At 44.7% G+C, this 5591-nt stretch overlaps 1 protein-coding gene across 3 annotated transcripts in view; it reads left to right on the top strand.

Moving 5' to 3' along the window:
* Nucleotides 1-1068: 1068 nt before the first annotated feature.
* The window catches only part of cnstb (consortin, connexin sorting protein b), a 24012-nt gene continuing 19489 nt past the window's right edge, over nucleotides 1069-5591 (top strand). The window contains exon 1 of one of the 3 annotated variants that reach the window (XM_082505430.1): nucleotides 1069-1238. The gene's annotated coding sequence lies outside the window, so the exon portion shown is untranslated. Of the gene's footprint in view, nucleotides 1239-5418; nucleotides 5543-5591 lie in introns of those variants that run through there. The other 2 variants (XM_082505428.1, XM_082505429.1) reach the window with 2 other exon arrangements.

The following is a 5591-nucleotide window of genomic DNA, read 5'->3' as shown; positions in this document are numbered from 1 at the left end:
GGTGCGGCTGGCGGTGCGGCTAGCTTGACTGCGACTTCGTAAGTGAGGGCTCACTTGACCACAGTTTAGATTTGGGGTTCATCTGCATAGAAGTGAAAATGCTGCCTCAGCTCTGCCGCTGTTTTTACAGCTGTTAGCCTGTGCTAGTGATAATTGTATTGAAGTGGATCTAACATTGTTGGACACAGACACTTAGCGAATAAACTCTCAAATCATGTAAGAACGTAATCTAAATGTTTATCAGGGAGAACGTGTGATTTCTGGACACCAAGCCTAACATTAGTGTACAGAACTTTATAACCAGCTGATGTTGTTGTTTAGCTGGCGCCTCGTCTGCTGTCCGACAGGAGACTCGCACGTCTGACCTGATAAGTGACAGTGACAGCGACAGTGTTGGGGATAAATAACCCGATACGTTTTCAACTGTTAGAGCCCTGACTCAGTTCATGAGATGTGGCTTGAGGTTACGAGGATGACATTTTATCCACATGCTGGCTGCCATGTCTCTTTCCTTCCCATTTTTGCTTCTTTGCTGAACGGGACCCAGATGTCGAACAGTCTGCAGACATGAATTTAAATTTGCCTCCATAACACACAAACACTTGCGAGCTCTCTCCTGCTCCAGCTTTGGTGGCAGCTCTGTAGTATTCAGGATGGTAATAATACTTACAGTTTTTGTATATCAAAGACCCATTACTATATGTAATTTAAATATAACAGTTTACATTTACAACACATCTGTGCCTAAAGGGCTAAATCTAATTGGTCTTCTCTTAAAAACACAGCGACGGTCTGTCTCTCAGGGTGTTCAATGAGATCACTGACGGCACAGGAGGAGGACGGAGAAAACATCATCGGTCTGATAAATGTAAGTAAGAGTGACAACACAACACAAATTGACGCACACATTTGAAACCATTCCCACTCTAATCCACAGCACGCTTTATCTGCTTTACGTGGCATCGTCTGACCGCTTTATGTCGCGTTACATAACCGCGGACACCCAGCCGGGAGCCAGTGCCACACATCTGCCAGGAGATGGCAGCCTCCACCACGCGCTTAAATAAATATATAAAGTTGTCATGAAGCGATGCATGTTTTGCAGTGAGGGGAAGGTGAAAATCCCCGGATAAGACAGTAAACAAGAAGCATGAGAGAGTGTGAGAAGAGAGAGTGAGGAGGAAAACACCGCGACGCTGCTTCATGTGGAGACAAACACAGAGAGGCTCCATCCAGCAGTGAGTACACCTCTCCATCCTGTGCTGCGGTGTCAGTGTGGCATGAACGTCAGCAGGCTCAGTGTAGTCATTTTAAACCAGATTAAAGACGGGCAGGGCAGCAAGTGTGAACAAACGCTTTCTGCGGCGATGTGAAACTACGGGGAGAAGCGCAATAAACTCGGTAGCTGACTTTACACGCGGACACGGCGACGCTAGCGTGTTTTGCTTTAACCTTAGTCTTCCCACGTTAAAGCTCTGGTGATGTGCGATAAAAAAAAAGCACGAAAATACGTTTAATGAGCGATGTGCACGTAAACGTCAGAGGCACGTGCACAGGGAGGCATTCGCCGCCACCCACTTGCCGCGCGACACGGGAAGTCAAACATCTGACAGAGTCCAAGCTGAACGCGCGCGTGTCCAGCGACAACTGCGTAACTTTGTCAGGATTACGTAAACGGCCACCTTTCCCTTTGTTAGTGTGCTGCTGCTCACCTGAGCCTGAGCTGTTCTTAATTATGTCAGAGAAGTCTAAACGTAGGAGCATAGGTGCGTTTGTTTTTACGCAATTTATTATGGCACCGACTATTGTGACCTATGACAGCATTGGAGGGCACACCCTCGGATAAACTAGCACTTGTCAACAGTGGGAAGGAAGAGCTCCATTTTTACAGGTAGAGGTCTCTGACAGAACCAGGATCATCAAGGGACAGCCATGTAAATGCTGGAGGAGATATGTTCAGTGCATCATGGGAAGTCCCAACGCAGAGTCTGTGGTTCAGGATCGACAGGTTCACACTTAAAAACAAGCTTTACCCAGAAATGGAACTTAGCTACAGAGAAAACATAAAGATGTATTGTTTGAATTCAATTCAGTTTTATTTATACAGCGCCAAATCACAACACCACTCGCCTCAAGGCGCTTTATATTGTACAGTAGACCCTACAATAATAGATACAGAGAAAAGCCCAACAATCACATGACCCCCTATGAGCAGCACTTTGGCGACAGTGGGAAGGAAAAACTCCCTTTTAACAGGAAGAAACCTCCAGCAGACCCAGGCTCAGGGAGGGGCGGGGCCATCTGCTGTGATTGGTTGGTGTGAGAGAAGGAAGACAGGATAAAGACATGCTGTGGAAGAGAGACAGAGGTTAATAACAGATATGATCCAATGCAGAGAGGTCTGTTAACACATAGTGAGTGAGAAAGGTGACTGGAAAGGAAAAACTCACAGATGGACAGATAGAGCTGGGTGTCATCAGCATAGCAGTGTAAATGTATGCTATGTCTTCTAATGATGCTGCCTAAAGCTGGGCAGACACTGTGCGATTTTTTTCAGTCGTGCGATTCAGCTCCTGCTCAAACTGCACGATTGACTCGCAGGGGTTAGAAGTTCATAGGTCACGATGCAGGTCTCACACTATACGGCCCGATGCTCTGATGCGACCTGAGTCACACTGTGCGTCCATAACATGAAGGTTATAACAGATAATCTGTCGCTCGCTCTCTCTGTCTTTCACTCACACAGACACACCACCACCATCAACTTTGCTAAATTGCTAATGAAAAACATTGATCAGCTGTGATTGAGCAGCAGTGTCGATCCAACTATTTTCACGGTTGTTGTGGTCGTGATAATTTTGTGAGGCCACATCGAAAAGGCTCGGATGAGCTTTCCAAAGTTCTACAAGTTGTCCCTCCATCGCTTGTGTCCAGATCACACGCTGCACAGCCGTGCTGCGCCGTCTTTTTCGCTGACATTTGTGTTTGCGTATGCGCAGTGTGACAAACTGCGGTGACACCCTCACGACGGTCGCGAGGATTTGAAATCCTCACGACCAAGCGATTGATGATCGGGAGCTGATCGTGAGGTGTCAATCGCTTCTTGTTACCCCACGTATACTACACGATGCACGATGAAGGCCAAAATCGGGCCGATCGCCAAAACGGTTGCACGACTCAAAAATCAGCTCAAAATGGGCCAAAAATCGCACAGTGTGAGCCCAGCATAAGGGAAGCATGTATAATGTAAACAGAATTGGTCCTAGCACTGAACCCTGTGGAACTCCATAATTAACCTCAGTGTGTGAAGAGGACTCTCCATTTACATGCACAAACTGGAGTCTATTAGATAGATATGATACAAACCACTGCAGTGCAGTACCTGTAATACCTACAGCATGTTCTAATCGCTCTAATAGGATATTATGGTCGACAGTATCGAACGCTGCACTGAGGTCTAGCAGGACAAGCACAGAGATGAGTCCACTGTCAGAGGCCATAAGAAGATCATTTGTAACCTTCACTAAAGCTGTTTCTGTGCTGTGATGAGCTCTGAAACCTGACTGAAACTCTTCAAATAAACCTCTGCAGATGATCTGTTAGCTGTTTGACAACTACTCTTTCAAGGATGTTTGATATAAAGGAAGGTTGGAGATTGGCCTATAATTAGCTAAGACTGCTGGGTCTAGAGATGCTTTTTGAATAAAGGTTTAACTACAGCCAGCTTGAAGGCCTGTGGTACATAGCCGATCATTAGAGATAGGTTGATCATATTTAAGATCGAAGAATTAATTAATGGCAGGACTTCTTTGAGCAGTTTTGTAGGAATGGGGTCTAAAAGACACGTTGAAGGTTTGGAGGAAGTAATTATTGAAGTTAACTCAGAAAGATCAACTGAAAGATCAGTTTGGTGTTAAGCTTTATAGGGACCTTTTATAAATTCTTAGGTTTGAAATGAGTTCCTTCCAAAATTAGCCGAAGCTCTCCACAGAAGTGGGAGAAACAACTATATCCGAAACATCACTGTGTTATGCTGAAGAGATCATCTAGAGCCGGACTGCACTTTGATCTAATACCAGTGTGAAGTGTTTTATCATGAACTTTAACTTTTAGAGAGAGCCTGGCATGCAGTTTTGAGGCTTTGGGGTTAACCTGAATGGTCCAGATTAGCAAAGAAACTCAGTATTTCAGCAAGGCCTGTGAAAACTTTTACTTTCACACGACTGTACCTCTTCTCTGCCCTGAAGTCTTTTCAGATTCAAACCACATTTTGATAAGTTTGTTGACTGATTTTTGGACATAGGTGTTACAATATGTGGTCTGGATCTGCTGATCCTTGTTGAATTTCCACAGCCAGCGATTAGCCAGGTTCCTATTTGGTGACCACCGTTATTTTTCTGGCATTAGAAAAGTCTTTTTGTTTTTCTTCTGGCAAATATGACTGGTTCTAGTTTGGGCTCTAGCACTGCTTTGTAGGGAAAACAGATATAAGTGACATTACACAGCAGGTGAAGTCCTGGATTGTCTCTTGAGTGCATTTGGGTTGTTTCCTGTTATTTCTAGTCTTGCTAATCTATGCTAAGCTAACTGTGGCACGCCTCAGAACTCCAAGAAAATGATTCAAATGTAAAATGTCAGAACATCCATTCTCTGCAGTTTATTTCCAAGCACCAGTTAAATTAAAAAAATAAAAGCATGAATCCATTAACAAGAGAATTCCCACCTCAACTTTACAATACAGCATTTGGTTTCTCCTAATAGGAATTACAGTGACAGGACAGGTGAGTGACTGTGGAAAAGGTCACAGGTAAATCATGGTGAACATGGTGTAAGAAGCCCTCGGGTCAGGTGTTGCTACCCTTGCTAATACTTAAGGCCTGTAAATGCTTGCACCTCACATTTCCCACTCTTATGCAAAGACAATCTGATGAGGAAAAACAAAAGGATTTCAAAGAGATCCAGATTTTCTGTCAAGCACTTGCATCAATTATCAGCAAATCAACTCTTGGCTCTGTATGATGTTACTGAAAGCAGATACCCGATATGGCCATCTCAGGCACGCAGCTTGGATTCTGAGCCCAGAAGCCCCACCCACTTGCTACGAAAGCTTTTTGAGGGGCAGCCAGTCACAAGAAAGGGGGCTTAGAGGGAGGGTAAAGGAGCTAGAGCAGCTGGTTTCAGAGCGTGCACAGTGTAAAAACTGACACATGCAAAGCCACACCAGGAGTGAAAATATGGAGCTGTAAATGACACATATTATCAGCTGTGACATAAATTTGAAAGGAATATTTGTGTCAGTTTGTAGTATTATTCCTATTGTATTCTGTACTATATGGACAAAAGTATTGCAGGACCAACACTTTACACCTACAGGGGCTGCGCGGCCACGGACACCTGTGCCAAATCACCATCGTTAAGCCTGCTGATGGCGTGACATTACGCTGCTTTGGTTGGTCCACCGGGCAGGACTTTCCCACTGCATACAACATGTCGCCTGCAGAAATGAGCCCCACTTCCCAAACTGCACTTTCTGTAAGAAGAAGTGAGTCTAAAATAGTAATAGTGTACAGAGTACGTCTTTGGTCATTCAC

This window comes from Aulonocara stuartgranti, assembly GCF_965226115.1.
Source record: "Aulonocara stuartgranti genome assembly, chromosome: 15".
Lineage (NCBI taxonomy): Eukaryota > Metazoa > Chordata > Actinopteri > Cichliformes > Cichlidae > Aulonocara > Aulonocara stuartgranti.
This window is presented reverse-complemented; position numbering and strand designations above follow the sequence as displayed.